The sequence below is a fragment of the Nerophis lumbriciformis genome, linkage group LG05, assembly GCF_033978685.3.
Source record: "Nerophis lumbriciformis linkage group LG05, RoL_Nlum_v2.1, whole genome shotgun sequence".
NCBI classification, from domain to species: domain Eukaryota; kingdom Metazoa; phylum Chordata; class Actinopteri; order Syngnathiformes; family Syngnathidae; genus Nerophis; species Nerophis lumbriciformis.
The window spans coordinates 22,066,938-22,092,500 of NC_084552.2; the positions used below are offsets into that span (position 1 = coordinate 22,066,938).

At 39.2% G+C, this 25,563-nt stretch overlaps 1 protein-coding gene across 1 annotated transcript in view; it reads left to right on the top strand.

The window, feature by feature from the left end:
• The first annotated feature begins 2,501 nt into the window (after positions 1-2,501).
• The window catches only part of ntn5 (netrin 5), a 56,285-nt gene continuing 33,223 nt past the window's right edge, over positions 2,502-25,563 (top strand). The window contains exons 1-2 of the mRNA XM_061961104.1: positions 2,502-2,548; positions 22,211-22,349. The gene's annotated coding sequence lies outside the window, so the exon portion shown is untranslated. The remainder of the gene's footprint in view (positions 2,549-22,210; positions 22,350-25,563) is intronic.

Consider the following 25,563-nt stretch of genomic DNA (forward strand, 5'->3'; position numbering starts at 1 on the left):
AGCACACCTGGGGAAACATTCCTCCAGGGGAGCCATCCATCAGTTTTATGGCTTTCTCTGGGAAACTTTCCCTCCTCGCCAATCAAGTCTTCCCATCCAACCTTCCACCTTGCATTTCCATCTGCATCAGCTTTGCTTCACATCTGACAACCATCCTGCGCGCCAATTAGCTCGCAATTCCACTCAGGGATAATTGGCGCATAAGTGGAGCAAACAAGAAGAGACGTATTGTGCATAATAAACGTGCTTTAACTTTTATTTATACCAAATAAAGAGTAAAACAACTTTTTGATCTTTATTGTTGTATTTATGCAGAAATGTTTCTTAAAAAAACAACTAATACACAATTATAAATAATGCTTTTTTGCATTTATACTATATTTAATTACAAACCCCGTTTCCATATGAGTTGGGAAATTGTGTTAGATGTAAATATAAACGGAATACAATGATTTGCAAATCCTTTTCAACCCATATTCAGTTGAATATGCTACAAAGACAACATGTTAGATGTTCAAACTGATAAACATATTTATTTTTGCGAATAATCATTAACTTTAGAATTTGATGCCAGCAACAGGTGACAAAGAAGTTGGGAAAGGTGGCAAAAAAAGACTGATAAAGTTGAGGAATGCTCATCAAACACTTATTTGGAACATCCCGCAGGTGTGCAGGCAAATTGGGAACAGGTGGGTGCCATGATTGGGTATAAAAGTAGATTCCATGAAATGCTCAGTCATTCACAAACAAGGATGGGGCGAGGGTCACCACTTTGTCAACAAATGCGGTTTTTTGTTGTTGAACAGTTTAAGAAAAACCTTTCTCAACCAATTTCTCAAGGAATTTAGGGATTTCACCATCTACGGTCCGTAATATCATCAAAGGGTTCAGAGAATCTGGAGAAATCACTGCACGTAAGCAGCTAAGCCCGTGATCTTCGATCCCTCAGGCTGTACTGCATTAACAAGCGACATCAGAGTGTAAAGGATATCACCACATGGGCTCAGGAACACTTCAGAAACCCACTGTCAGTAACTACAGTTGGTTGCTACATCTGTAAGTGCAAGTTAAAACTCCTATGCAAGGGGAAAACCGTTTATCAACAACACCCAGAAACGCCGTCGTCTTCGCTGGGCCTGAGCTCATCTAAGATGGCTTGATACAAAGTGGAAAAGTGTTCTGTGGTCTGACGAGTCCACATTTCAAATTATTTTTGGAAACTGTGGACGTCGTGTCCTCCGGACCAAAGAGGAAAAGAACCATCCGGATTGTTATAGGCGCAAAGTTGAAAAGCCAGCATCTGTGATGGTATGGGGGTGTATTAGTGCCCAAGACATGGGTAACTTACACATCTGTGAAGGTGCCATTAATGCTGAAAGGTACATACAGGTTTTGGAGCAACATATGTTGCCATCCAAGCAACGTTACCATGGACGCCCCTGCTTATTTCAGCAAGACAATGCCAAGCCACGTGTTACATCAAAATGGCTTCAAAGTCAAAGAGTGCGGGTACTAGACTGGCCTGCCTGTAGTCCAGACCTGTCTCCCATTGAAAATGTGAACTGTTGAACAACTTAAGCTGTACATCAAGCAAGAATGGGAAAGAATTCCACCTGAGAAGCTTAAAAAATGTGTTTCCTCAGTTCCCAAACGTTTACTGAGTGTTGTTAAAAGGAAAGGCCATGTAAGACAGTGGTGAACATGCCCTTTCCCAACTTGTTTGGCACGTGTTGCGGCCGTGAAATTCTAAGTTAATTATTATTTGCAAAAAAAAAAAAAGTTTATGAGTTTGAACATTAAAATATCTTGTCTTTGTAGTGCATTCAATTGAATATGGGTTGAAAAGGATTTGCAAATCATTGTATTCCGTTTATATTTACATCTAACACAATTTCCCAACTCATATGGAAACGGGGTTTGTATGTAAACAATCCTGCAGCCATAGTGAAACTGTCCAAAATAAATGCAATAAGGCCAAAATATTGCGAAAATTCCTAGCAACAGATGACAACTGGGAAAACATAAAATAATAAACATACGCTAAGGTATACAATATGATATACACAAATGTTGAATAATAGTCCATGCACCTTAATGCTCCAGAACAAGACAGTATTGTTAGTTAAATGTCAGAATATATTAGCACGACTAATTATATAAATATCATTGTAAAAAAATTGTAAAACAAACTTAAGCGTATAGTTTCAGTACTTTTACCACACCAAAAATGAACGCAGAAACCAATTGGATATGATGTATGCATATGTAAATAAATGCACAAACCTATTGGACTCCTGCAGGGACCACGTGTGCGTCCTTTGGCGCGGTTCTCTTGTTATGTGCACGGAGACCACCTCCCAACAGGTCCCCGTTATTTTGCCCCGAGAAACCCCCCCTCACGTCCCCCAGCTCTTCCTCCTCCTCCTCCTCCTCCTCCTCCTCCTCCTCTTCTTCTTCCTCTGCAGGCCGGCAGACGCTCCGAGGCTGGTTTGCGTGAGGACACGTCCGTGGACCGGCAGGAGAAGGATCTTCTCTGAGGACACACATGGTGAGCTTGTCTTTCACTCTTGCTTTGATTTATTTATTTCACTGTGATTGATGTGTGGCCCCTCCAAAAAAGGTAGGAATATGATTCAATCAAATAGTTCCATAAAATATTGTAATATCCAATAGCTAATAAATTGTCTCAGTTATTCAAACATAACTCCTAAACCAAACATGCAATATATCTTATAATGCCTGTATTATTGTGTCTTTGTGAGTTTTACTAGCAACATATGTGTTTTTCCCCCGCATTATCTCAGGATTCTAAGAACATTACTGTCATGTTGAGTAAAAAAAAACAACGTTTTTTTGTGTTTGCAAACCTTACAAAAGCATATGTTTCTAGTAAAACTCACAAAGATACATTATTTCAAACATGCAAAATGTCTAATAATGCCTGGAATAATGTATATTTGTAAGTTTTACTAGAAACATGAGCTTTTGTAAGGTTTGCAAACACAAAAATTAGTTTTTTTACTCAATATGACAGTATAAATTGCATACTAAATATAATAAATGATAAATAAATAAATGGGTTATACTTGTATAGCGCTTTTCTACCTTCAAGGTACTCAAAGCGCTTTGACAGTATTTCCACATTCACCCATTCACACACACTGATGGCGGGAGCTGCCATGCAAGGCGCTAACCAGCAGCCATCAGGAGCAAGGGGTGAAGTGTCTTGCCCAAGGACACAACGGACGTGACTAGGAAGGTAGAAGGTGGGGATTGAACCCCAGTAACCAGCAACCCTCCGATTGCTGGCACGGCCACTCTACCAACTTCGCCACGCCGTTATTCAAACATAACTCCAAAACCAAACATGCAATAAGTCTAATAATGCCTGTATGAATATATATTTCCGTTTTACTATAGAAACATGTGCTTTTGTAAGGTTTGCAAGCAGAAATTTTTTTTACTCAATATGACAGTATAACTTTCATACTAAATATGACAGTTATTCAAACATAACTCCATGAAATATTGTAAAATCCAATAGCTAATAAATTGTCTCAGAGTCTCAGTTATTCAAACATAACTTCTAAACCAAAAGTAAGTAAAAACTAATTTTTGTGTTTGCAAACCTTACAAAGGCATATGTTTCGAGTACAACTCACAAAGATACATTATTTCAAACATGCAAAATGTCTAATAATGCCTGAAATAATTGAATAAAATTATTCAAACATGCAAAATGTTTAATAATGCCTCAATTAATGTATCTTTGTAAGTTTTACTCTAAACATGAGCTTTTGTAAGGTTTGCAAACACAAAAATGTGTTTTTTTACTCAATATGACAGTATATATCGCATACTAAATATGACAGTTATTCAAACATAACTCCAAAACCAAACATGCAATAAGTCTAATAATGCCTGTATGAATGTATCTTTGAGTTTTACTATAGAAACATGTGCTTTTGTAAGGTTTGCAAGCAGAAAAAAACATTTTTTACCCAATATGACAGTATAACTTTCATACTAAATATGACAGTTATTCAAACATAACTCCATGAAATATTGTAATATCCAATAGCTAATAAATTGTCTCAGAGTCTCAGTTATTCAAACATATCTCCAAAACCAAACATGCAATATGTGTAATAATGCCTGTATTATTGTATCTTTGTGAGTTTTACTAGAAACGTGCTTTTTTTCACATTATCTCAGGATTCTAAGAACATTACTGTCATATTGAGTAAAAACTAATTTTTGTGTTTGCAAGCCTTACAAAGGCATATGTTTCGAGTACAACTCACAAAGATACATTATTTCAAACATGCAAAATGTCTAATAATGCCTGAAATAACTGAGTAAAATTATTCAAACATGCAAAATGTTTAATAATGCCTCAATTAATGTATTTTTGTAAGTTTTACTCTAAACATGAGCTTTTTTAAGGTTTGCAAACACAAAAATTAGTTTTTTTACTCAATATGACAGTATAAATTGCATACTAAATATGAATGTTATTCAAACATAACTCCAAAACCAAACATGCAATAAGTCTAATAATGCCTGTATGAAAGTATCTTTGAGTTTTACTATAGAAACATGTGCTTTTGTAAGGTTTGCAAGCAGAACATTTTTTTTTTTTACTCAATATGATAGTATAACTTTCATACTAAATATGACAGTTATTCAAACATAACTCCATGAAATATTGTAATATCCAATAGCTAATAAATTGTCTCAGAGTCTCAGTTATTCAAACATAACTTCTAAACCAAACATGCAATATGTCTAAAAATGCCTGTATTATTGTATCTTTGTGAGTTTTACTACAAACGTGCTTTTTTTTTCACATTATCTCAGGATTCTAAGAACATTAGTGTCATATTGAGTAAAAAATAATTTTTGTGTTTGCATACCTTACAAAGGCATATGTTTCTAGTAAAACTCACAAAGATACATTATTTCAAACATGCAAAATGCCTGAAATAATTGAGTAAAATTATTCAAACATGCAAAATGTTTAATAATGCCTGAAATAATGTATCTTTGTAAGTTTTACTCAAAACATAAGCTTTTGTAAGGTTTGCAAACACAAAAATTTGTTTTTTTTTACTCAATATGACAGTATAGCTGTCATACTAAATATTTAACTTAAAGTTAAAGTACCAATGATTGTCACACACACACACACTAGGTGTGGTGAAATGTGTCCCCTGCATTTGACCCATCCCCTTGTTCACCCCCTGGGAGGTGAGGGGAGCAGTGGGCAGTAGCAGTGGGCAGTAGCAGTGGCTGCGCCCGGGAATCATTTTTGGTGATATATTAAATATGACAGTTATTCAAACATAACTCCTAAACCAAACATGCAATATGTCTAATAATGTCTGTATTAATGTATCTTTGTGAGTTTTACTAGAAACATATGCTTTTGTAAGGTTTGCAAGCACCAAAATTTGTTTTTTATTCAATATGACAGTAATGTTCTTAGAATCCTGAGAGAATGCGAAAAAAGCAATAACAAATTAATTCAAACATAACTCCTAAACCAAACATGCAACATGTCTAATAATGCCTGAAATAATGTATCTTTGTAAGTTTTACTAGAAACATAAGCTTTTGTAAGGTTTGCAAACACAAAAATTAGATTTTTTTACTCAATATGACAGTATAACTGTCATACTAAATATTAGACTTATACTTAGACTTATTGTCATTCAAATTTGAACTTTACAGCACAGATAAGGACAAAATTTCGTTACATAAGCTCATGGTAGTGCAGGATAAAAAAAAAGCAATACGGTGCATATATAAATAAATAAATATACATAAATAACATATATAATATATATATAAAATAAATAAATATATATAAATATATATAAATAAATAAATAGATTACTGTACAGATAAATACTGTATATTGCACTTTTTCACATGCGTCCACGTTTATGGATGGATGTTATATTGTCTTTTTTATTCCAGCGAGTTAATCCATTTAGGGGGGTAATTTAAATATGATGCGTTCAAGAGTCTTACGGCCTGAGGGAAGAAGCTGTTACAGAACCTGGAGGTTCTGCTTCCGAGGCTGCGGAATCTTTTTCTAGAGTCCAGCAGTGAAAACAGTCCTTGGTGGGGGTGGGAGGAGTCTTTGCAGATTTTCTGAGCCCTGGTCAGGCAGCGGCTTTTTGCGATCTCCTGGATAGGAGGAAGAGGAGTCCTAATGTTATTCAAACATAACTCCAAAACCAAACATGCAATATTTCTAATAATGCCTGTATTAATGTATCTTTATAATTTTTACTTGAAACATGTGCTTTTGTAAGGTTTTTAATCACAAAAATTAATTTTTTACTCATAATGACAGTAATTTTTTAGAATCCTGAGATAATGCGAAAAAAGCAATAAGAAATTAATTCAAACATAACTCCTAAACCAAACATGCGAAATGTCTAATAATGCCTGTAATATTGTATCTTTGTGAGTTTTACTAGAAACATAGGCTTTTGTAAGGTTTGCAAACACAAACATTAGTTTTTTTTACTCAATATGACAGTATAACTGTCATACTAAATTTGATGTTGTTCAAACATATCTCCAAAACCAAACATGCAAAATGTCTAATAATGCCTGTATAATTGTATCTTTATGAGTTTTACTAGAAACATGTGCTTTTGTAAGGTTTTCAAGCACAAAAATGTGTTTTTTACTCAATATGACAGTAATGTTCTTAGAATCCTGAGATAATGCGAAAAAAGCAATACAAAATTAATTCAAACTTAACTCCTACACCAAACATGCAAAATGTCTTATAATGCCTGAAATAATGTATCTTTGTGGATTTAACTAGAATAATGTGCTTTTGTAAGGGTTGAAAACACAAAAAATAGTTTTTTTTAACTTAATATGACAGTATAACTGTCATACTAAATATGAAAGTTATTCAAAAATAACTCCAAAACCAAACATGCAATATGTCTAATAATGCCTGTATTAATGTATCTTTATAAGTTTTACTTGAAACATGTGCTTTTGTAAGGTTTTCAATCACAAAAAATTGTTTTTTACTCAATAGCCCTTTGAGACTTTCGTGATTTAGGGCTATATAAATAAACATTGATTGATTGATTGAATATGACAGTAATTTTCTTAGAATCCTGAGATAATGCGAAAAAAGCAATACAAAATTCATTCAAACATAACTCCTAAACCAAACATGCAAAAGGTCTTATAATGCCTGAAATAATGTATATTTGTGGATTTAACTAGAATAATGTGCTTTTGTAAGGTTTAAAAACACAAAAAATAGTTTTTTTTAACTTAATATGAACGTTTTCAAACATAACTCCAAAACCAAACATGCAATATGAGTAATAATGCCTGACATAATGTATCTTTGTGGATTTAACTAGAATCATGTGCTTTTGTAAGGTTTGCAAACACAACAATTACTTTGTTAGCTCATGGACATCGTCTACATTTATTATAATGAACTATAGCTTTGCAATTTTTTGGCATGGTCAAAAGCAAAATTATTTCACAAAATCATTATAAATGAGGAAGAAAAGGCAATTTTTGCATATTAAAAATAGAAAAATGTTATCAAACAGCAAATTGTTCCGTAAATGTTATTTGAAGTCAACTAAATGGCGGCGCAATTAACACCAGATAATTGATGCCAATAAAGCCGCAAACCGCCAAAACAATCAGAAATTAATAAGACAAACACGTTTACATCATCTTTCAACATTATAGAATCGTGCGCAAGGAAATGTTGTGTATTAGAGGCCTTCTTCGCAACTCTGCACGTAATGCCTTTTATTTTGTAGGGTGAGATCAGCCGAACAAATAAATATCGTTGTTGTATTATCTCATCCGAATAACTTGTATTTTTATCGTTTTTCACGACGCTCCACGGGAGGGAGAGGATCAGTTTATTTATGGCAGCCTTGGCGGAGGCACACGCCGCCAATGTGTTTGCTTCTTAGATGAAGCAGTGTGTGTTCATGCATCATAAGGAATCATGTAGGCACCATGTGGATTTCATTCACACACACACACACACACACACACACACACACACACACACACACACACACACACACACACACACACGCACACACACACAACGCGTCTCCCATCATGGCTGGTGTTTGGCATGAAACAACAATCACAATGATTTCATTCCCATCTGTTTTTTAATATCAACATGTGAAGCCTCCATGGGAAGACCTCTGCCAACAAGGGGGGCTAGGGGGGTTACAGGAAGCTTGCTTTTAAATATCAAATGTGTGACATATGTTTTCTCCTTCATAAAAAGAAGCAAGCAGAGCTGGTGATGACCCCTTTTTTTTGTTTGAGGTGCATGTAGTGAAGGGCGACTAAAGATACAAGGCGGGTGATAATCCACTTTGCGCTGCTTCCTTCCACTAAAATTAGATTGTTGGGGCAAAACAAACGAGATACTATTCTGTGTGGAATAACACACACGTGGGAATGTGGTGTGCGGCGTTTCCTCAAGGGAACGCTTGCAAATTAACAAAAAAGGTGTCAGCATGGTTGTTGATTTTTAAATGTATTTACAGAACCAAAACGTTGGCATGTTGTGTAATTCATAAATAAAAACAGAATACATTGATTTGCAAATCATTTTCAACTTATATTCAATTGAATAGACTGCAAAGACAAGATATTTAATGTTCAATCTGAGAAACTTATTTTGTTTTTTGCAAATCATCATTAACTTAGAATTTAATGGCAGCAACACATTGCAAAAAAACATTTTTACCACTGTGTTACATGGCTTTTCCTTTTAACAACACTCAGTAAACGTTTGGGAACTGCAGAGACCAATTATTTCCCATTCTTGCTTGATGTACAGCTTAAGTTGTCCAACAGTCCGGGGTCTCCGTTGTGGTATTTTAGGCTTCATAATGCGCCACACATTTTCAATGGGAGACATGTCTGGACTACAGGCAGGCCAGTCTAGTACCCACACTCTTTTACTATGAAGCCACGTTGTTGTAACACGTGGCTTGGCATTGTCTTGCTGAAATAAGCAGGGGTGTCCATGATAATGTTGCTTGAATGGCAACATGTTGCACTTACTGATGTAGCGACCGACTGTAGTTACTGACAGTGGTTTTCTGAAGTGAAATCCCTAAATTCCTTGCAATAGTCGGTTGGGAAATGTTGTTCTTAAACCGTTCGACAATTTGCTCACGCATTTGTTGACAAAGTGGTGACCCTCGCCCCATCCTTGTTTGTGAATGACTGAGCATTTCATGGAAGCTGCTTTTATACCCAATCATGGCACCCGCCTGTTCCCAATTAGCCTGTTCGTCTGTGGGATGTTCCAAATAAGTGTTTGATGAGCATTCCTCAATTTTCTCAGTCTTTTTGCCACGTGTGCCAGCTTTTTTAAAACATGTTGCAGGCATCAAATTCCAAATGAGTTAATATTTGCAAAAAATAACAACGTTTTCCAGTTCGAAAGTTAAGTATCTTGTCTTTGCAGTCTATTCAATTGAATACACCGTATTTTTCGGACTATAAGTCGCAGTTTTTTTTCATAGTTTGGCCGGGGGGTGCGACTTATACTCTGGAGCGACTTATGTGTGAAATTATTAACACATTACCGTAAAATATCAAATAATATTATTTAGCTCATTCACGTAAGAGACTAGACGTATAAGATTTCATGGGATTTAGCGATTAGGAGTGACAGATTGTTTGGTAAACGTATAGCATGTTCTATATGTTATAGTTATTTGAATGACTCTTACCATAATATGTTATGTTAACATACCAGGCACGTTCTCAATTGGTTATTTATGCCTCATATAACGTACACTTATTCAGCCTGTTGTTCACTATTCTTTATTTATTTTAAATTGCCTTTCAAATGTCTATTCTTGGTGTTGGGTTTTATCAAATAAATTTCCCCAAAAAATGCGACTTATACTCCAGTGCGACTTATATATGTTTTTTTCCTTCTTTATTATGCATTTTCGGCCGGTGCGACGGTAAGTTGAAAAGGATTTGCAAATCATTGTATTATGTTTTTATTTACGATTTACACAATGTGCCAACTTCACTAGTTTTGTGGTTTGTATACATGGGAATATTGACCATAAAAAATGTTTTTATTCTTTATTATGGTATTATTTTTACTGCACTGTTGCTTAGGAACCTTGTAAACAACAGTTAACTATGCTACGTGCAACATAATCGTTCGCGAGGTAATAACGGATTATAGTACTAACTGGTCCATTGCCAGACACAGTAGGCACTGATCCAGTTAAAAGTAGTTTTTTGAAGATCATTCTTTATTTTGCTGAAGGACGGTGATGCCATTGTCTTACATTAGAAGGCTAACCTACCTGCACAAAAAACCATTCACACATTTCTACCCTACTCTTATTACTTACTGTTTCATTGTCTCCTTCACTGCCATAATAAGTATGTTCATTAAAAGTAGTTTTTTTTCCCGAAAATCCATCTTTTTGTGAAGTCTGTGGTTGAAGCAAGACTAACCTTTGCACACACTCGTAGCGACGTCTTCACAGTTGAAGGCACATTGGCTTTGATATTCCTGCACCATTCAAAAGGGGTAAACCCAACATTTTCAGACACCTTTCCGGTAACAGTCTCATTCATCCCGTCGATCTCAGCCATTGTGATGGACTATTTGTTCCGAGAATCATCTGGATGATTGAGACTTATCAGGCGTTCACAGGGAATGTCTGAAACTTGTGGTGGACAAAGTAGACCCCGGTTGTGGTTTGTTTAGTGAACTGTGCGTTTCTGTGACTTTAACGATCATGTGGTTATGGCGTATGACAATAGCAGTGTTTCATAGCACACCACCAAACAAAAATGTCGTACCGCATGAATGACAACACGGTAATTATGTACCCCCTGCCACGTCGTGGAAGTGTGTTGAATCGCACTGCCCGTCACTTCACGTCACTGCCATAGATTTAACAAAAAATATATTATTCGTAGGGTTGTCTTAGAGCAGGGGTGTCAAACTCAAATACAGAGTGGGCCAAAATTTAAAACTGAACAAAGCCGCGGGCCAAGGTTGAACAAATTAACCTTTTAATAGGGACCCAAACAAGTTTTGCATTGAATATTGAACAAGCAAGGCTTATATAACTTTATAGTGACATGCAAAATCGAGTTTCAAATAATAATATTAATAATTTAAAAAAATCAATGGCATATCAAATACAATTTAAATAAAAATTGAATGCCTCTTTTCTATTTGCAGCCTTCTGAGGTAAATATCAACATTAACTTTTTCCACAGGCTTATAAATTTGAAAATAAAATAACAATGAATAAACCAACTTTTTCTGGATGCTAGTTCATTAATGTCAGGGCTCAGGCTTTGAACTGAGGCAACCTTCATTATCCAATGAAGGTGTTCATCAGTCATTATATCTCGTAGTCCACCCGGACCACAGCCTTGGAGGCGTGCCTTAAAGGCACTGCCTTTAAGGTCCTCTATGAGCTGGCGCCACGTCTGTTTTTCATCCATTCTAACAACGTGTCGGCCCAGTCACAAGATATGCGTGGCTTCTGTATGAACACACACGGGAATGCAAAGCATACTTGATCAACAGTGATACAGGTTATACTGAGTGTGCCCGTATAAACAACTTTAAGTTTTGTTAGAAATATACGCCACACTGTGAATCCACACAAAACAAGAATGACAAACACATTTCGGGAGAACATCTGCACTGTAACACAACATAAACACAACAGAACAAATACCCAGAAGCCTTTGCAGCACTAACTCTTCCGGGACAGACAATATACACCCCGCTACCACAAAACCCCGCCCTCCTCCCCCCACCTTGTAGCGTCCCGTAAGAGTTAGTGCTGCAAAGGGTTCTGGGTATTTGTTCTGTTGTGTTTATGTTGTGTTACGGTGCGCATGTTCTCCCGAAATGTGTTTGTCATTCTTGTTTGGTGTGGGTTCACAGTGTGGCGTGTATTTGTAACAGTGTTAAAGTTGTTTATACGACCACTCTCAGTGTAACTTGTATCGCTGTTGATTAAGTATGCATTGCATTCACTTGTGTGTGCGTGCAGAAGCTGCACATATTATGTGACTGGGCCAGCATACGTTGGACTGGATGAAAAGCGGATGTGACAATTTTTGGGAGAGGCACTGAAATCTGTGACTCTCCCGGGAGGGTTGGCAAGTATGAGAATTAGCGGTGAATGCGGTGTTACTGCGGCACAGCTGCTGAATATAATCGGCGGGCCAGCTCTAGTGTTAATTTGATATTGTCTCAAGGGCCAAGTGAAATTACACGGCGGGCCAAATCTGGCCCGCGGGCCAGAGTTTGATACCCATGTCTTAGAGTATTCAACTGATTCGACTGTCAACCTCACAATTGAACCATCGAATATTGTTTTCGCCAACAATGATGACATTATTGTGTTTTTCATGGCAATGAAATGTCAAAGACAAGCAAAACATGGCTAATTTCCACTGACTGAAATATGCTTGACGAGATGAGGCTGAAAGAAATTGTGAGTGGGTGGTCTGTCAGATGTGTGATCTGTCCGTCAAAACTCAAAACTACGAGCAGTGCTGCTTACATCCCATCCTTATTTGGCCACATCCACCACCTGGCGTGTAGCGCACATTCCGGATCATGGCAGCAGCGTCAACAAAGGGGCTTGGTGGTCCGAATGGACGAAATTATATACTGACGTATGTTCAATAAATCGATCAGCACAGCTGCCAACTCCTCTACATTCTGTGGTAGACTTATTCCAATGGTTCTTGTTTACCAACATCAATGACGTCGTGTGGATGCAAAATACTGTCTGTTGATTAAATGGTGAAAGAAACAAATATTGTGTTATTGGGTTAAGGTCACAGTCCAAGTGGCGTCAAAGACAACAACAACAACACAGCAAACTTAACACTGCCTACAAAGTAGTAGTACACAGTGCTAGCTTGGCACCATCACCATCAGGTGTTCAACATCAAGCTGAGCACTTGTATTTACATAATTCTATGTTATTATATGTTATGTTTGTTATATCAAAAATAAATAGTATCACAAGTACAAAGACAACTTATCATGCTGAATAGTAATGTGTTTGAAAATCAATTAAAGGTTCATCCTTTGCATTGTTGATATTTAAGAATTGGATGGAGATAAAGGGCCGCCTTAATACCTGGGTTGGAGCCCCTGGCCCCCACCCAATCGTGGGCCCGCGATTTTCACGGCGGAATGCAATGATTATTGTAGCCACCAATCACAGACAGCTCAGCTTTGTGTAGCGATTGAGTACTCTCTCTCAGCTGCGTTGTTTTTTCCGACTGCTCCGAGAGGGGCGGGAACCCAGAGGCGAGGCGCGCTGACGACTGAGCTAAAAGCAGAGGCACTCTCCCAGTTTGCCAGCACTATTCTTGAAGTTTTTCTTACAGTAGGTCCTTCAAAATATCAGCGCGCTTCTTTCATATAGACCATCATGACTAGCGATTTTAAATAAGGTCCTGTCTCATGGATACTCTCCGACGAGCAAAAAACATGACTTTATAATTTTATGGGTGACTCCATATATCCAGGTAATGCTTATTATTCCACTGTACCTGTGTGTAATTCCTAATCCCTGGTAAATCAGAAAGTATTTGCTGCTGTGTGGTAACTTTGGGTATGTCGCATTCCTTTATTCAACTAATAACAGACATCCCTCTCCACGTCGCAGAGTCTTCTGGGATATACAGTGGCTACGGAAAGTATTCCGACCCCTTTACATTTTTCACTCTGTTTCATCGCAGCCATTTGCTAAAATCAAAAAAGTTAATTTTATTTCTCATTAATGTACACTCAGCACCCCATCCTGACAGAAAAAAACAGAAATGTAGACATTTCTACAAATTCATTAAAAAAGTAAAACTGAAATATGTATCCTACAGCTACAGCCATGAGTCTTCTTGGGAATGATGCAACAAGTTTTTTCACTCCTGAATTTGGGGATCCACTGCCATTCGGCCTTGCAGATTCTCTGCTGTTATGTCACGTTGGATGATGAACGTTGGTGGACAGCCATTTTAGGTCTCTCCATGTCAGGTTCAAACACTGATGACATCTATTAATCAGACAAGAAGCAAGGAAATCATGCAGAGACAGAGTTCAATTTAGCTCATGAGGAGAACGCATGGAGCTGCACACTTAGTCACAGTCTCGCCCTAAGCTCTAAGGTTCAGCTCCCGCGTCCCTCTTTTTATTCAGAGTTCCATAGTCAACATTAATAAGGTCGCCTCTAAAAGGTGTGGTCACAAATATTATGCAAAGCAGGTGCAGGACGCACAGTATGTGACGGAATGTGCTGGGGGCCTTGTGACTTCGCCTTGTCCCCGCTTCGTCTGCGTGTTGTCATCTTATCTTCGTTGAGGTCCTTGAAGTCTCTGCTTTGTCTGCGTGCTGTCATCTTATCTTCGTTGAGGCCGTTTAAGTCCTTGGCTGTTAGCGGGCTAAAACAAAGATAACATCTGTGGCTGAGGCCACCCCTCAGACAAGAAGTTGTGTCCTTGCACAGATTAGAAATGTCCAACTTGAGCACAATAGCTAAATAACTAAAGCAACGGACTTTAAGCATGCTAAAGTTAGTGTGATAATATATACATAATTATTCTAACATTTCTCTCCTGTTTATCACATAACTTCCCCAGAATCTTCTTATCCCTAATAACTTCTTCTTGCGATTTTCAGTTAATAGTTCATTTCCCTAGGGCCAAGTTATGTTTACACTCAGAGTTCAACATAATTTTTTCCACCAGGGTCTGGAAACAGATCAGGAACACCGTCCAGGTAGGTATCCTCGTCATCAAATTCATCTTTCTTGGCGTCTGCCAGAAGGTGCATCTGAACAGTTCTATCATCTGCTTGGCTAATCGCTGTGGTAATCAGACGGTTAAGCACAGAACGCAGACAGGGAATACAACAATATCCACACAGCGTCAGTATTTCTGCAAACACAGCCATAGATACTAGAATTGATGATACCAAGGATTTGTATTTGCCGAACACATCCATCCATCCATCCCACATAGATGTATCTATGCCGGAGTGCTCTTTCATTTTACCGTTGAGGGTGAGCAGGCCTTCCAGTGCTCTGGTCAGGCTATCTTCTGCATCAGTGTAGTTTGGTATCATATTCACCCAATATTGCGCACACGCCTCCCTTTTCCGCTAACAACATGTCTAGCGTCATACGGTTTTGAAAGGCCATAAGGGAGGTTGCGGCGAATTGATCAGCGACGGCTTCAAATCCGGCCTGTGTCCAATTTCCTAGTCTCTGTATGTTGTAGTGGACGTAGTTTATTCTATCAACATTCTTGTTAATCGTACACCACCAGCAGACGGATGATTCGAATCCAGCTGCAATTTGATCTACGCGAGAGCTGAACCTTAGAGCTTAGGGCGAGACTGTGACTAAGTGTGCAGCTCCATGCGTTCTCCTCATGAGCTAAATTGAACTCTGTCTCTGCATGATTTCCTTGCTTCTTGTCTGATTAATAGATGTCATCAGTGTTTGAACCTGACCAATTTGTACTCTTCAGGTACACCTCTTGGGACACCTATTGTATTGATGATATAAGTTGGATCTCCAACACTTTGCCAGTTTACATCACGTGTAGTTCTGTTCCAATGTTCGGGCATCAAACTGTTCAGGCGTGTTAACAATTTTTGTACAACTATTGATACATTTACTATGTGTAAGCAGTTGTCTGACGATAAGTTTCCTAACTGTTGTCCAGAGCCTAGCATGTTAATGCAGGTGTAATTAGCTTTTGTCGCATGTTTAGCAAATATTGGTTCCTGCTTTGTTTCTTTGGTTACAGGGTAGATTTTGTCCCATGTATTGCAATTCCATTCAGGAGTTGTTTTGCTGATTACTTCAATTAACCTTTTTTGCCATGAGTAACCAATTAACAGCCAAAGGAGGAACCAATTATTACACACCAGTTGTTACTTTGAACATTTATCCACATCACCAAATGGTACGCTTACAACTGTGACTCCAGCGCGTTTAGTATAGGTGTTCACTCTGGGTTGTTCGGTGTTGCGCATGGTTTGATTTATGCAAACAATCACCGGGAAATATGGGCCTAGTCCACTTGACCATGGCCATAATTGGAAACCGCATCTGGATGTGTTGAACAGTGTGGCATTGGGTGGTCTATTTTGTCCATCGGGGAGTGATATGGTTAACACTAGATTTGGGCCTTGATGTTTCAGAGTTATTTGACTTTTTAAAGAATTTAGCTTCTTCACTATCACCCGGGGCCAGTAGTTCATTCATTCATTCATTCATTCATTCATTCATTCATTATCAATAGACAATTAAACTTTAGCAACTAAACACATATTTACACACCTATGCTTGAGAAGGAACAGGATGAAGAAAATCTTATATTTCCTGCCCCCTTCAACATAATATGTAGTCTTACTTAATGGATATCCCAGATTCACAAGCATACAAACTAAACAAATACATCCAAATATGACAAAAAAATAATATACCGTATTTTCCGCACCATAAGGCGCCCTGGGTTAAAAGCCGCGCCTTCAATGAACGGCATATTTCAAAACTTTGTCCACCTATAAGCTGCCCGGTGTTGTAAGCCGCATCTAACTGCGCTAAAGGAATGTCAAAAAAACAGTCAGATAGGTCAGTCAAACTTTAATAATATATTAAAAACCAGCGTTCTAACAACTCTGTTCACTCCCAAAATTTACGCAAATGTGCAATCACAAACATACGTATATCAACATGGACAGAGCTGCGTGAAAAAAGCCACCCGGCCTCTTCGCGTAAACTTAAACTTACCTTAACCACTCGCTCATCTTTTCTTCATCCATACCTTCGAGTTAGCTTTTATGATGACGCCGGCTGGAAAGGTCTCTTTTGGCAAGGTCTTCCTTTTGAATATCACCATGGGTGGAAGTTAGCATGGCAAGCTAGAACCACAGTGAAGGATGACTTCTCATTCCCTGTGGTGCGAATATTCACCGTACGTGCTCCCGTTGTATCCACAGTGCGTTCACAGGAATATCAGTTGCTGTGAAATAGTAATCCGTGTGCGGATGGAGAGATTGCGTCTTTTCATGAACCGGATCCCTGACGCTTAGTAGGAGCCATTTTGTGGTCTTTACAGATGTAAACACACAAAGGAAATGAAACGTACGGTATATCCGCGCGCTTTTTCTTCTTCTACGCGGGCGGGTGGTTGCTTACAGTAGAAGAAGAAGCGCTTCCTGTTCTATGGGGGCGGGTGCTTACCTTGGCGGTTGCTTGCGTAGAAGAAGAAGCGCTTCCTGTTCTACCGGGAAAAAAGATGGCGGCTGTTTACCGAAGTTGCGAGATCGAAACTTTATGAAAATGAATCTTAATATTTATCCATATATAAAGCGCACCGGGTTAAAAGCCGCACTGTCAGCTTTTGAGTAAATTTGTGGTTTTTAGGTGCGGCTAATAGTGCGGAAAATACGGTACACCTCACTGGATTATACAAAATAAATACAAAACCAGACACAAAATAAGTACAATAATAAAAATAATATATATTATAGTATAATATATGTAGTGACCAGAGTGTCCCATTTCCCCCGTATTGGATAGTCTGTGAGGTACCACCAGTAATTTGGCCAGTCTGTTCCCGTGGTGGGAATCCTTTTAAGTTTCTTACTGGAAGTAGTGTTGTGGAGGTGGTATTGGGAGCTTCCGAAAACATCAGTGATTCATTGTAGGCCCACGAGACTATCCATGGGACACAGGTTGTTATATTTGGACCTGGGTTTTATGATCAGATCTATCGAACAGACGGCATAGTCCGTTGTTCTTGCCTTAGCATTTCCTGTTTGTCGTTTAATGCGACTGTACTTGTAATGTTCATGTACATTTTTACTAAATCTATACATTGTGTCCATGGACGTTTTGTGTCTTCCATCCATTTCTTTAGTCTGTTTTTAATTGTTGCATTTTTCCTTTCCACTAGTCCTGCGCTTTGTGGATAATAAGCACAGTGGTTTTTGAGATCAATTTGGAATAATGATCCTATATTCTTGATTAATTGATTTACAAAATGAGGTCCATTGTCACTGTATAGATTTAGTTATACCCTATCTTGGTATTATATCTTTGCATAATGCTTTTGCTACTGTTAGCGCATCTGCTTTTCCTTTAGGAAATATTTCTACCCCCTTTGAAAATGCATCTACTATGACCAGACAATACTGTTTTTCTTCACTCCTATTTTGTTCAATAAAATCCATGCATAAATGTTGGAACGGGTGTTGTGGTTTGGGGAATTGGCCTTGCACAGGTCATGCATGATTTTTTTTTGAATAGGAATAAAAGCTGTAGGTAGTATAGTACTTCTGTATAAGATTCATATTCACTCCTGTTGAGGCATGAGTAAAACCATGGCTCAATACTGCTGCCCACTTATAAAGATTTTTTGGTAAGATTGGTTTATTGTCTGGACATACATAGATGTCTTCTTTGTTCAACATGGCTCCGTTTTTTTAATATTTTTTTTAATCCATTTATCTTTTTCTTTTGGAGTACTTTGTTGTTGCATGTCTTTTAGTATATCATTATTCATATCACTAGTTTGTAGTTTAAAAACTTGTATTTCTTCTTCTGCTGTTTGTTTTGCTGTTTTGTCCGCAGACGTGATATTGCGTCCATTCCGTTGGTGTGTGCCGCACATTTGCACATTGCTATTTTAGCTGGTAACTGTACCGCTTTTAATAATTCTTTTAATAGTTCTCCATGTGCAACTTTTGGTCACTGATAAAAAAAGCCTTGTCTGTACCGGAAGTAGCAGACGAGTAGCATGACGTCACAGGTTGTGGAGCTCCTCACATCTGCACATTGCTTACAATCATGGCCACCAACAGCGAGAGCGATTCGGACCGAGAAAGCGACGATTTCCCCATTAATTTGAGCGAGGATGAAAGATTTGTGGATGAGGAAAGTGAAAGTGAAGGACTAGAGGGCAGTGGGAGCGATTCAGATAGGGAAGATGCTGTGAGAGGCGGGTGGGACCTGATATTCAGCTGGGAATGACTAAAACAGTAAATAAACACAAGACATATATATACTCTATTAGCCACAACACAACCAGGCTTATATTTAATATGCCACTAATTAATCCCGCATAACAAACACCTCCCCCCTCCCGACCATATAACCCGCCAATACAACTCAAACACCTGCACAACACACTCAATCCCACAGCCCAAAGTACCGTTCACCTCCCCAAAGTTCATACAGCCCATATATTTCCCCAAAGTCCCCAAAGTTACGTACGTGAAATGCACATAGCGGCACACACGTACGGGCAAGCGATCAAATGTTTGGAAGCCGCAGCTGCATGCGTACTCACGGTACCGCGTCTGCGTATCCAACTCAAAGTCCTCCTGGTAAGAGTCTCTGTTGTCCCAGTTCTCCACAGGCCAATGGTAAAGCTTGACTGTCATCTTCCGGGAATGTAAACAATGAAACACCGGCTGTGTTTGTGTTGCTTCAGTCGGCCGCAATACACCGCTTCCCACCTACAGCTTTCTTCTTTGCTGTCTCCATTGTTCATTGAACAAATTGCAAAAGATTCACCAACACAGATGTCCAGAATACTGTGGAATTTTGCGATGAAAACAGACGACTTAATAGCTGGCCACCATGTTGTCCCAAAATGTCCTCTACAATCTGTGACGTCACGCGCTGACGTCATCATACCGAGACGTTTTCAGCAGGATATTGCTAATAATATGTCATCATATATGCTAATAATATGTCATCTACGTATATCAAGACTTTTGTCTTCCTCCTGGAGGGTCGAATTTGGACATGCTTGCATGCATTGCTTGTGAATAGATTGTCAGACTTTCCGCATACCCTTGAGGTAGTCTTGTATTTTCCCTTTATAAGTAAATGCAAACCAAAATTGACTTTCTTTATGTATTGGTATCGAGAAGAATGCATTACTGATATCAATCACTGTGAAATGTGTCCAAATCCTGCATATGATGTTTAAAATTACAGCATTAATTGTCCTAATAAACACTAAATCAATATTCCTAATTCAAATGTTATACGTATTACTTCATGTAATTTTAAGTAACATTTTAAACCGATTAACATGTCTATAAGTGTATTAACTATAAATTTACAACTCAGAAGAGACATTCTTCCAATTCTTTATATGTTTTATTAGGGACCGCAATGTCCCTTTGGGACAGAGGACCCTATTGTAATTGTAAGGTTTTATTATTATTATTCCGCAGCCTCTTTGAGGTGTAATTTGACCCCCTTAACATGCTTCAAAACTCACCATATTTGACACACACATCAGGACTGGCAAAAATTGCCATTTGATAAAAAAACCAAACCCCAAAACTCAAAATTGCGCTCTAGCGCCCCCTAGCAAAAACCACAGACAAAACTGCTTGTAACTTCCGTTAGGAATGTCGTAGAGACATGAAACAAAAATCAGCAAAAATCAACAGGAAGTTGGCAATTCCCCCTTCAAAACAAAAAGTTAGTAAAAACAGTCACTTTTGCCTCTTTGAGCTATAATTTGACTCCCTTAACATGCTTCAAAACTCACCAAACTGGACACACACATCAGGACTGGCAAAAATTGCGATCTAATAAAAAAAAAACCCGACCCCAAAACTCAAAATTGCGCTCTAGCGCCCCCGAGGAAGAAAACACAGACACAACTGCTCCTAGGAAGAAAACTCAGACAAAACTGCCTGTAACTTCCAACAGGAATGTCTTAGAGACATGAAACAAAAACCTCTATGTAGGTCTTACTTAGACCTACATTTCATATACTGACAACCCCCAGCAAAAATCAACAGGAAGTTTGCAATTCCCCCTTCAAAACAAAAGTTTTGTAAAAACCGGCCACCTTTTTTCAAACATTATCTCCTCTGAGCGCGTTTGTCGTGTCGGCTTCAAACTAGCACAATAGAGAGATTGAACCCTTCTGATTAAAAGTTGACCAAAGAGTTTTAATTACTGCTCCGGTTTGGATTGTATGTGCCGTCAAAGTTGGTCCTGTCCATCGCTGCTTGCAGCTTTAATTTGTAATTATTATTCAACAATATTCAAAGCAAACAGTTGTAATGGTTATAGTTACTCACATTATATTATCAAAAGTCTATAGCTAACTGAAAGCTGTTGAGATTGCCATGCCTCCTTATTTATTCCATTTTATGCCATTATCTTATCGTAGCTCCCCACCCAGATGTATGGTGTACTGCAAATGTCTAAAAAAGATTCTAACCTAAGAATGTTAGACTACACTTTAAAGTTAAACGACTTAAACGTACACTTAATACATTCATTTTCAAACTTCCAATCCCGATGCGCCACACACACACACGATCCAGTCATCGACACATTTCAGTAATTTTGGATTAGTTTTTTCTACTACTTTCCAGTCTTTACATTTTACCACGTCTTTTGGACTAACCTTTGGTTTACTTGTCCCTTTTCCCATTTTGAGAATCTGGAGTAATCCGTCGTCCCCTACAGAGCCGAATTTATAAGGATTACTTTTTCTTTGTTGTAAGATAGTGGTTTAATTTATTATTGCGGAACACGTCGCTTCTGCTGGAGGTTTTTCTTTTTTTTTTTTCCTAAAGCGTCCACAATAACCCACTATTACTTGTCACAAATTTAGTATGGAGTGATAGCCTAATGGCGATTACTCCCACACACTCTCACGTTCATACCTTTCACACTTGTTTTACAGCTGTCTCAGTTTTCTTGCAGACATCGCGGTCCTTCTGTGGCCTCTCCTGCTTTAGAATTGTCGGTTTTTACGTGGACTACGATGTCCTTAATTTGGCTTATTTTCAATGTTGAATCTTACGAAAGTTTCATTCTTTCGTCCTTCTGATTCTTAGACCTTTTTACTTGTTAGAGCCTCGGATTTACAGGGTTTGTTTTTGCGTCGTAACCCTTAGTCACATGCTTTTTCTATGCGTCGTAACCCTCAGTCACACGCCTTTCTTATGCGTCGTAACCCTTAGTTACACGCTTTTTTTCTTCTTCTATGCGTCGTAACCCTCAGTCACACGCTATTTTTCCTTTGTAATTCAAAACGTACTCACTGAAATCTGCGTTCCTTCCTCTTGTCCTCGGTTTCCCGTCAGTCGTCAAGATCCCAGCCCGGGGTGAAGAAAATCAGCTCCTCAATGGGAGATGTGGGTGCCATGGTCTTCTGATTTTACTCACCTGGCTGCAATCGTCAGACGTCTTGGAATCCGGCTCAAAGGACCAAGAAGATGTCAGGTTCAAACACTGATGACGTCTAATAATCAGACAAGAAGCAAGGAAATCATGCAGAGACAGAGTTCAATTTAGCTCATGGGGAGAACGCATGGAGCTGAACACTTAGTCACAGTCTCGCCCTACGCTCTAAGGTTCAGCTCCCGCGTCCCTCTTTTCATTCAGAGTTCCATAGTCAACATTACTAAGGTCACCTCTAAAAGGAGTGGTCACATATGTTATGCAAAGCAGGTCCAGCACGGTGGAAGAGGGGTTAGTGCGTCTGCCTCACTATACGAAGGTCCTGAGCAGTCCTGGGTTCAATCCCGGGCTCGGGATCTTTCTGTGTGGAGTTTGCATGTTCTCCCCGTGACTGCGTGGGTTCCCTCCGGGTACTCCGGCTTCCTCCCACCTCCAAAAAACATGCACCTGGGGATAGGTTGATTGGCAACACTAAATTGGCACTAGTGTGTGAATGTGAGTGTGAATGTTGTCTGTCTATCTTTGTTGGCCCTGTGATGAGGTGGCGACTTGTCCAGGGTGTACCCCGCCTTCCGCCCGATTGTAGCTGAGATAGGCTCCAGCGCCCCCCGCGACCCCGAAGGGATTAAGCGGTAGAAAATGGATGGATGGATGGACCAGGACGCACAGTACGTGACGGAATGTGCTGGGGGCTTTGTGATTTTGCCTTGTCCCCGCTTCGTCTGCGTGTTGTCATCTTATCTTCGTTGAGGTTGTCGAAGTCCTTGGCTTTTAGCGGGCTACAACAAAGATAACATCTGTGGCTGAGGCCACCCCTCAGACAAGAAGTTTTGTCCTTGCACAGATTAGAAAAGTCCAACTTGAGCACAATAGCTAAATAACTAAAGCAACAGACTTTAAGCATACTAAAGTTAGTGTGATAATATATACATAATTATTCTAACACTCCGGAGATGCTCTTGAGTTAAGGCTGAGCCATTTAAGAATAGCCACAGAGTTGTTCCGAAGCCACTCCTTTGTTATTTTAGCTGTGTGCTCAGGGTCATTCTCTTTTTTGAAGGTGAAACTTCGGCCCAGCCTTTGGTCCTGAGCATTCTGGAAGAGGTTTTCTTCCAGGCTATCTCTGTACTTGGCCAGATTAATTTTTCTTTCAATTGCAACTAGTAGTCCTGTCCCTACAGCTGCAAAAAAACACCCCCATAGCATGATTCTGCCACCACCATGTTTCACTGTTGGGATTGTATTGGGCAGTGCCTGTTTTTTTCCAAACATGCCGCTTAAAATTAACGCCAAAAAGTTCAATATTGGTCTCATCAGACCAGAGAATCTTATTTCTCAGTCTGGGAGTCCTTCATGTGTTTTTTTGGCAATCTCTATGCAGGCTTTCATATGTCTGCAACTCTGCACTGAGGAGAGGTTTCCTTCAGGCCCCTCTGCCATAAAGCCACGACTGGTGGAGGGTAGCAGTGATAGTTGACTTTGTGGAACTTTCTTCCATTATCCGACTGCATCTCTGGAGCTCAGCCTCAGTGATCTTTGGGTTCTTCTTTACATCTCTCACCAAGGCTCTTCTCCCACGATTGCTCAATTTGGCTGAACGGCCAGGTCGAGGAAGAGTTGTGGTCGTCCCAAACTTCTTTCATTTAAGGATTATGGAGGCCACTGTGCTCTTGGGAACCTTGATTGCTGCAGAAATTATGTAACCTAGGCCAGATCTGTGCCTTGTAACAATTCTTTGTCTGAGATCCTTGGGCAGTTCCTTCGACCTCATGATTCTCATTTGCTCAGACATGCACTGTGAGCTGTAAGGTCGTATATAGACAGGTATGTGTCTTTGTAAATCAAGTCCAGTCAGTTTAATTAAACACAGCTGCACTCCAATGAAGGAGCAGAACCATCTCAAGAAGGATCAGAAGAAATGGACAGCATGTGAGGTAAATATGAGTGTCACAGCAAAGAGTCCGAATACTTATGACCATGTGATATTTCAGTTTTTCTTTCAAATTTCTGGTTTTTTTTCCGTCAATATGGGGTGTACATTAATAAGAAATAAAATTAACTTTTTTTTTATTCTAGCAAATGGCTGCAATGAAACACAGAGTGAAAAACTTAAAGGACTACTGAAACCCACTACCACCGACCACGCAGTCTGATAGTTTATATATCAATGATGAAATCTTAACATTGCAACACATGCCAATACGGCCGGGTTAGCTTACTAAAGTGCAATTTTAAATTTAGCGCGAAATATCCTGCTGAAAACGTCTCGGTATGATGACGTCAGCGCGTGACGTCACGGATTGTGGAGGACATTTTGGGACAGCATAGTGGCCAGCGATTAAGTCGTCTGTTTTCATCGCAAAATTCCACAGTATTCTGGACATCTGTGTTGGTGAATATTTTGCAATTTGTTCAATGAACAATGGAGACAGCAAAGAAGAAAGCTGTAGGTGGGAAGCGGTGTATTGCGGCAGGTGTTGTGCCGGATAACGCACCCCCGCCTTAGAATGCACCCCTTGACTGGTGTGCCGGATAATGTTTACATTCCCGGAAGATGACAGTCAAGCTTTACCATTGGCCTGTGGAGAACTGGGACAACAGAGACTCTTACCAGGAGGACTTTGAGTTGGATACGCAGACATGGTACCGTGAGTACGCATGCAGCTGCAGCTTCCAAACATTTGATCGCTTGCCCGTGCGTGCGTGCCGCTATGTGCATGTCACGTACGTAACTTTGGGGAAATATATGTGCTGTCTGAACTTTGGGGAAGTGAACAGTACTTTGGGCTGTGGGATTGAGTGTGTTGTGCAGGTGTTTGAGTTGTATTGGCGGGTTATATGGACGGGAGGGGGAGGTGTTTGTTATGCGGGAATACTTTGTGGCATATTAAATATAAGCCTGGTTGTGTTGTGGTTTATAGAGTATATATATGTCTTGTGTTTATTTACTGTTTTAGTCATTCCCAGCTGAATATCAGGTCCCACCCGCCTCTCACAGCATCTTCCCTATCTGAATCGCTCCCACTGCCCTCTAGTCCTTCACTCTCACTTTCCTCATCCACGAATCTTCCATTCTCGCTCAAATTAATGGGGAAATTGTCGCTTTCTCGGTCCGAATCGCTCTCGCTGCTGGTGGCCATGATTGTAAACAATGTGCAGATGTGAGGAGCTCCACAACCTGTGACGTCACGCTACTCGTCTGCTACTTCCGGTACAGGCAAGGCTTTTTTATCAGCAACCAAAAGTTGCAAACTTT